At 51.8% G+C, this 8,452-nt stretch overlaps 1 protein-coding gene across 1 annotated transcript in view; it reads right to left on the reverse strand.

Moving 5' to 3' along the window:
• GLIS3 (GLIS family zinc finger 3) overlaps positions 1–8,424 on the reverse strand; it is a 443,094-nt gene extending 434,670 nt beyond the window's left edge. Inside the window, exon 1 of the mRNA XM_004714455.2 lies at positions 8,355–8,424. The gene's annotated coding sequence lies outside the window, so the exon portion shown is untranslated. The remainder of the gene's footprint in view (positions 1–8,354) is intronic.
• Positions 8,425–8,452: the final 28 nt, after the last annotated feature.

Raw genomic sequence — 8,452 nt, forward strand, 5'->3', positions numbered from 1 at the left:
CGTGGCCACAGCTGGAGACAGACACGGTGGCCTCTGATTCAGACACGTTCCAAGGAGAGTCACTGGCCAAAGAGTTGTTTTCATTCAAACAACAACAGAAACCACAACAAAACATCCTCCACCCCAAGATGGGCAGAAGGTGGTGGGACCTGGCCAACCCCAAGAACATCCTGGGCCTCGTCGCCTGTGAGCACAGGAGCAGCTATTTGCAAGGCTCAAAAGGACCATTCTTTTCAAAGGGCAAGACCAAGTATGTGCCCATGGAAAATTCTAGAAACAAGACAGCATTCCTCACTCATCAAGACCCAAAATTCAAGCTGACGACAGAATCCCGATCACCTGGGTGACCGAGTGCCTCCACAGCGGTGATGGCTGAGAAATGAGCAACACCGCTATTTTTAGCTGCTGGTCGGCAGACCTTTGAATACAAGTTAGACTGTGCCCATGACGTCACCGGGGCCCCGAGAAGGTTCACAGCAATGACTAGGCCCTGAAGCAACATGACAACATCGTGATTTTTTTTTTCTTTAAAGCTACATGAGTGACTCAGTCAGAGTTACAGACAGAAATGGAATCTACTGGTCACGCTGGAACGGTTGGGAAAACATGACTCCGTTTCTTCACACACGGGAGTCTCGGGAATTCATCCCCAGCCTGGCATCGGGCTGGCCCCCTGTGCACAGCATGCGGCCCGTCTGCAATCTGGCTCAGAACTTCAGGAAGTCTCCACTGGTCATCGGGGTGCCCTGGGGCAGGGGCTGGTCTCAGCCAGGGGAGCCCTCTCTGCCCATCTGCAGTTCAGCGGGCCTCACTGGCTGGGGGATGGGGGTGCATGCACTAGCGCTCACAGTCCTGGCCTTAAAAGCATCCAGTCTGACTCCAATGGCCCCAACTGAGCTCTTGGTCTCGAGCAGACGCTCAGTGGCGTTTTGAAAGAGATCGCTGTCCACTCTGACCCACGTGGCCCCACATGACAGAGCACAACTGTCCCACTGGGTTCTCTTGGCTGTGATCCGTACCCAAGTAGACAGCCGGGCCTTTCTTCTCAGCGCAGCTAGTCGGGTTCCCAACGCCAACCTTGGGGTAAGTGGTTGAGCACAGAGCACCTTCACCACCTTAGGACCTCCTCAGCTAGGGTGCAGACGGCCACCAAGGGGCCCAGGGACACCAAGCGAGCACACGCCGTTGGCAAAAAAGGTGTCGGCTGCCTCGCCAGACACAGGGTGACCACTGACCTTCACCTCTGAAAGGTGCCCTCCAGTGGAGCACAGTCAGACAAGTTGTGCCTGTGGACTAGACGATCGAACGCATAAAGCGGAGGAGTACATACGCATATGTCTCGTTCACAGCACACTCTTCAGAGAAAGGCATCGTGGGTTACAAGTGGGGCTGCCAACCGCAAGGTCGGCAGTTGAAAACCACCAGCCGTTCCTTCCTCGGGAGAAAGACGAGGCCTCTACTCCCGTGCAGAGCTCCAGTCTCGGAACCTCGCCGGGGCAGATCCACCCTGCCCCACAGGGTGTCTGTGAATGGGCACTGAGTTGGTGGCTGCGGGTTCTGTTTTGTTATATTCAGTAGAAAGACCACTGCAGTATACAACATTATCAGTGTAAGCAGGTGAACAGACCGTCGCATGATACGTCTGTAGGGGATGGAAGGGAATGTGCTATTTATGTAACATTTAAATTGTATTCGTTATTGAAAGTAATTCAGAGATCACATGAAGAGCCCTGGTGGCAGAGTGGACTACACATAAGGCAGCTCACCACACGATCAGCAGTTTAAAGCACCAGCCGCCCCAGGGAAATGAGGCCCTCTGTTCCCATAGAGTTACAGTCTCATAAGCACACAGGGGGCAGTTCGACCCTGTCCTGTAGGGTCAGCATCAACTCGATGGCAATGGGTTTGTTTACTATGAGAGACGACTTAAAATATGAGGGAAGCCCAGTATCGGCTATAGACCAAAAGGAAGCTCTTACACAAGCTACTTGAGCATCTTTGGCTTGGGCCTCCATTGTTGGGGTGCAGCCTGGGCACTAATTCCCCTCAGAATCCAAGCAACAACTGAATATAGTTATACTAAGGTTACAAACTGGGCTGCAATCTGCCAAGTCCAAAATTCGAATCCGCTAGCTGCTCTGAGGGAGAAAGCTGGCTGGGCCTTTCCGGTCCAGTCAACAGTTACAGTCTAAGAAACCCAGTGGGGTAGTCCCGTCCTGTCCTATTGGGTCACTATGAGTCGGCATGGACCAGATTGGAGTGAGATATATGAAGAGATGTCAAAAAGTTCATGAACAAATTCCATGATCTTTTAATCCCATCTCCCCCTCAATATTTTGGCTTCCCCTCGCATGTGTGTAGCACTCATTCACTCACTCACTGAAAAGCTAACAGCCAAGAAAACCCAATGGAGCGCATTCCCACTCTACAACACAGAACACTGCCATGAGGCGCAATCAACTCACGGTTTGGTTCATCCTATGAAGTACTGCTGGGCCACCATCTAATTCCTCTAAGTCAAACTCTTCCCATCGCTTTTAAAGAGGAATCTAAATTCTATTGTGTCGAACGAACAGAGCCAGGTCCAACCCGAGAGTCCAGCTTGACTGCTCCCACTTACAGAAGCCACAATTTTCAAAAAGAAACAAAACTCGCAGACAACATGAACAGATGTTTAAGAAGTCAAGGGGACAGTTAACTTGGGGCAGGGGCACAGGGAGTGACAAGAATGAACATGTGAGAAATTTCTGGGGTGCTGGCAACGTTCTGTTTCTTGATCTGAGTCCCAGGTAGCCAATTATGTTCAATTTGTGAGAATTGACAGGACTGAAGGTCCGTGCACTTTTCTGCAATTTTTAAAAAGCTTGGCTTCTGGGTCCACTCTGCTTGCAGTAAGTGAGAAACTAGGAGAGCTTGGGGCTTGAGGGTTGTGGTGGTTATATAACAGTTTGTCAATTTGAGAGGGTTAAGAGTGAATGGGGTGTATATAACAATAGGGAAAGAGATCTACGTACATATATTTATAAGTTAAGTATCAAGGTAGCAGACAGACATTGGGCCTCTACTCAAGCACTCCCTCAATGCAAGAACACTTGGTTCTAATAATCTGGCATCACATGATGCTCACCTTCCCGACATGATTGCTGAAGATAAAATGGGTGCATAGCAAATGTGGTGAAGAAAGATGATGGTGCCAGGCTATCTAAAGATATAGCATCTGGGGTTTTAAAGTCTTGAAGACAAACAAGTGGCCCTCTAGCTGAGAAGCAACAAAGTCCACATGGAAGAAGCACACCAACCTGTGTGATTCTGAGGTGTCAATGGGATCAGGTATCAGACATCAAAGGCCCAAAACAAAAAATCATATCAATCTGAATGAGGCGGAGTGCAGAGTGGAGACCCAAAGCCCATCTGTAGACAATTGGACATCCCCTTACAGAAGGGTCACAAGGAGGAGACAGGTCAGTATAGCACTGTTGAAACATACAACTTTCCTCTAGTTCTTTAAGGCTTCCTCCCCCCAACTACCATGATCCCAATTCTACCTTACAAATCCGGTTAGACCAGAGCATGTACATGGATACAAATAAGAGCTGGAAACAGGGAATCCAGGACAGATAAACCCCTCAGGACCAATTATGGAAGTAACGATACCAGGAGGGTAAGGGAAAGGTGGGGAAAGAAGAGAGGAACCGATCACAATTATCTACATATAGCCCCCTCCCTGAGGGATGGACAAGAGAAAAGTGGGTGAAGTGAGACATCGGTCAGTGTAAGACATGAAAAAAAAAAAATAATTTATAAATTATCAAGGGTTTGTGGGGGCGGGGTGGAGGGAAAAAATGAGGAGCTGATACCAAAGGGCTCAAGTATAAAGAAAATGTTTTGAAAATGATGATGACAACAAATGTCCAAATGTGTTTGACACAATGGATGGATGGATATATTATTATAAGAGCTGTATGAGCCCCCAATAAAATGATTTTTTTAAAAGAGTGAAGGGATAGAGTCTGGCCTGTCAATCAGGTCATAACCAGTGAGGCCTCTGTGTGGGCATGACCTTCTCCTGAGGATTCTCGAAACTCCTGCATTCTACCTTAGAGGCAGGTGACACTCTTTCTCTGCTCACTCCCTGGGAGACATTGCAACTGAGAAGACACAAGGAACTACACTACTGCCCTGAACTGGAGAAGCCACATGGAGACCCCTGCCAGCGCTGAGATGCTTACAACACCATTGGATCCACAAGACTTTCCACCAACTGGCCTGTGATCGTCCTGCATTCGGCATCATTACATGCGTTTCATGAGTCTAAAGAGGAATTTATAGATTGGTATCGGACATATGGGCTAATACCAGACTTATGGACTTGATCTGGCCTGGGCTAGAATGTTTTCTCAATATTCAATTGCTCTTGTATATAAATCTCTTTCTTACACAAATATGAGTTTCCCTGGACTTGTTTCTCTAGTCTATCCAGGCTAACACAAGGGTCTTTCCATGAAATTACTGGCTCGTGTCCTCTTCAAGGTGTTGCTCTGTAACTCCTTCTCTTTAAAAGAAAAGAGGAATGTGCTCTGATTGTATGGATTTCTTTCAACTCTGCCACGGGCTTAGTTACTATCCTACTTTCAGTCCTAACGGAGTCTGTGAGCCCCCCACACTTGGAGGGAAAGTTGATGAGCTCAGACCTGCGTTTCCACCTTCTTTCTCATTGCCTCCACAGAGAACAATGGGAGTGACCCAGGAAATGATTTCTCCAGGGGGCGAGAGTTCACACGAGGCACTGCTTCCTGAATGATACCTTGGAGAATGGTTCCTTCTACACTCCGGGAGAATTACAAGTTTACGTCCCAATACCGGAGCCCCATGAGCTGGGCAACCATACTTAATTTGCTAGCAGGAAGTAACAAACCCCCAGGAACAAACACTGGGAATACTGGACTGTCCTCTGCGAGATCACTGAAGGCTGGCTGGTGCAGACGGACTAGGATGTGGAGTTAGCTGGTGGTGTGGTGGTTATGCCTTGGGTTGCTAACCCAAAGGTGCACAGTTCAAACCCACCAGCTGCTCTTCAGGAAAAAAAACTTGACTGTCTACTCCCCTGAAAAGTTGCCATCTTGGAAAACTACAGGGCTAGATCTACTCTGTCCTATAGGGTCTCTGCGACAGAGTGGACTCAATGGGAGTGAGTTTGTTTTTTTAGTTTGTTCCTGCCCATTTGGGTCCAGTAGACATTTCACCCAATAGGTAATGCAAGCGAGTCCTGGTGCCTCAATGGTTAAACACTGGACTGCTAATTGAAAGGTTGGGGATATGAGTTCAGTTAGCAATTCGAAAGTCAGAGAAGTAAAGGCTTGGTGGTGGTCTCCTCCCATAAGGACCACCATTGAGGAAACTCTATGGGCCAGTTGCCCTCTGTCACTCAAAATCACTGCGAGTCAAGTTGGTCTCAAGGGCACCTAACAGCAGGTAGACCCCTAGTTCCACCAATCAAACAGCGACTTCCCTATTTGGAGTGAAAGTGACTTCCTCCCAAGGGAACAAGTAAACCACTTCAAACATCCCATTCCTGAGCAGAGACCACTGGGTTTAAAGAACTGGGCACAATCAGGTGACCAGGGAAATGTTCTTCCCAAAATGGCGTACGGAAGATCTGGGAGACTGGGCCATTATTAAGAATTCATTTGCATGTTTTCAGGGTCCTCTCAGGACAAGGCAAAGGAATTGAGACATTCCCTAAAGACACAGGTTCTAAGGCCACCATAAATCAGAAACCCCCTAGCAACTGCAATAGAGTGACAGTCGCCAACCTGGTAACTCCCTCCCTCACTGCCTAGGGACCCTATGGGACAGGGAAGAGCTGTCCCTGTGAGTTCCAGGACTGTAACTCTTTACTGGGGTAGAAAGCCTCATCTCTCTCCAGAGGAGCAGCTAGTGGCTGTGAACTGGACAACTTTCAGCTGGAAGTCCATGGCCACCAGGGCTCCTACCAATAAGGTAAAAAGTATTGGAGAAATGACTGAAGAACAGCATGCCCCACCCTTCCCTGCAAGAGGGGTACTGCCCAGACAACTAGTGACGATGGCAGAACTGTCAACCGCAGTCCTGACACAGTAGCACACAACCCTTTCTCTGCATCTCGGGTCTCTGTGTGAGCAGTAGTCCTTGTGGTTGCGGCTTTCCAGGCAAGCTTGTGGCTTCCACCTGCTTCAGCCACCGACACTGACCGCATACTTGGGAAGTGAGGGGGGATGAGTAGGGAGATCAAAGCCAATGCAAGTTGGTACACACACACACACACACACACACACACACACACACACACACAAGTTCAGGCTGAAGAGGGAGGGTCGCTGTGGGGTGAGACAGCAGTGGCAAACTCCGGCTCAGTACATCCCGGCAGATATCCTGACTCACCGGCCCTGCCATCAGGGACAAAAAGGAGACTTGGCATTGTGTCTTGAGTTGAACCTCAGGCTAAGAAATGCTTTCTGAACTGGGACACGGAGCCTTGAGCCTTCATCCTGGCTGGGCACACCTGGCAGTGGGCCCCTCAGTCTCAGTGTCTCGGTTGTCTCCTCTGGCTGTCCTGCTAGCCAAATCCTGCGTAGCTTTTAGTTCAAACCTAGTTAAGGTTTCTTCTTCCCATAACCCACAGGGAGGCAGTCCACTGGGGGACAGCTGCAGGACTCTCCTTTCCTCACCAACTCCAGGACCCCATGACCCCCACTTTGTAGAGGTGCTGGTATCCTGGGACAAGAGGGGGAGGGGATCCCCTGTCTCTGCAGCCTTGGGGAGGAGCTTGCAGACCCTAATCTGTTACAGAGGGCTGCCCTCCCCAAACGCAGTCCCCGCGGACACTGCTTGGGCGATCCGGAAGTAACTCTCCCACCCCACCAACCACGGACAGCGTCGACACTGGGGCCAGAGAATCTGGGAGCCCCAGGATCACCGGGGAGCTAGAGAGGCGGGCGGGGCCGGCCGGAAGAGCGCTGCCGTGATGGACCCCTTGTCCTCCGCCGGTCCAGGGACCAGGGCTGTGGCTGGCCTCCAGACCAGGCAGCTCCGAGCACCGAGCAGCAGCCGTTCAGTGAGTGGAAAACACAAAACAAAACAAAACAAAAACAAACTCACGCGGCTTCCTGTTGTGCAACCCGGCTCCAGTGAGCCACTGAGACCTGGTCCAGGGCCTGGGGATCGGCAACCCAGGCCCTCGGGGCTCCAGACCCTCAGAGGGTCCTGCTTTGTGAGACACCCCCCCCCCCCAGGAATTCCGGGGAGCGCGCTGCGAAGCCAGAAACGACCTTCCCTCAGTTTTCCCAGCCAGGTACCTAATTGAATCATCCACAGATGACAAATGCTTCGCGTCCAAATTTCCCAGACACTTGAGTGACTTCCTCACCCCCGAGGTGACTTGTCGGCCCGAGTGAGTAACGTGGAAGTGGCTCGGCCCGGCCAGGTGCGTGGTCTAGGAGAACGGGCCGCTCACTCACCAACCGTGGCCAACTTCAACACACACACACACTCACACACTCACTCTCATTTGTAGGGTCGGACACTTTCCAAACAGCGCTGACATTTTGTCGAGCCCCATAAAAATGGAAACGGCGGTGACGAACTAGGGGGGGGAGGCGGAGAGGCTCACACCGCGGCGGCGTGGGAGGGTCGCGGTCATAGGCACGGCAGCAGCTATGGGCTTGGCCTTGGTCCATGAGACGGACCCTGGGTCCCCCAACCCCAGGGCCTCCCTGAGACGTGGGGACGTGGCGTGGGGCGAGGTGGACGGCCGCCGCCGCGGCCGTGGGGCACCTCAACCACATGGAACTTCACAAGGCCACTGTCCCGCGTGTGCACGACAGACCCCAGGCCCCCATCCCTCCCTCCCTCCCTGCCTCTCCAGAGGTCCCCGTGGGGCGGGGAGGGGGACGCGGAGTGGCGGGTGACCGACCCGGAGCATCCAGCCCCGGGCCAGCCTCTGTCAGCAATCTGGTCTCCGCAGTTAAAAAGAAAAACCCTAAACTGAAACTCGGGCTAATTACTGAGGAACTTTAAAAGCTTGTTGATTTTCTTCGGGCACAGCTCTCTTTGCAACCGACAAGAACGCAGCTTGACCCCAAGTGACCCCCCCGCGGTGAAGTCGGTCTGCATAAACAGAGGACTTTTCCAGAATACTGGGGGTGGGGTGAGCGCGTTGCCTTCAGGAGCGCCAACGCCCCCCCAACACACACCCCAAGTCCGCGCGGACAAACTGATTCTTAGCTGCTCCTCGGCGCCTTCACCCCTCCACGCTCCGGCGCCCACTTTCGCTCCCTCTTCCGCCTGCGAGCAAAGTTCCTCTGGCACCCACTTACCAGGTAACCAGGATTTCCACAACAAAGCCGGCGTGCGGGTCCCCTCCGGCTCCGGCCAGCCTGCCGGGTGACAGCGGCGGCGGCGCTCCAGCCTGCTG

Source organism: Echinops telfairi, unplaced genomic scaffold (genome assembly GCF_000313985.2).
Source record: "Echinops telfairi isolate 266 unplaced genomic scaffold, ASM31398v2 ScPeMD7_25;HRSCAF=90, whole genome shotgun sequence".
NCBI classification, from domain to species: domain Eukaryota; kingdom Metazoa; phylum Chordata; class Mammalia; order Afrosoricida; family Tenrecidae; genus Echinops; species Echinops telfairi.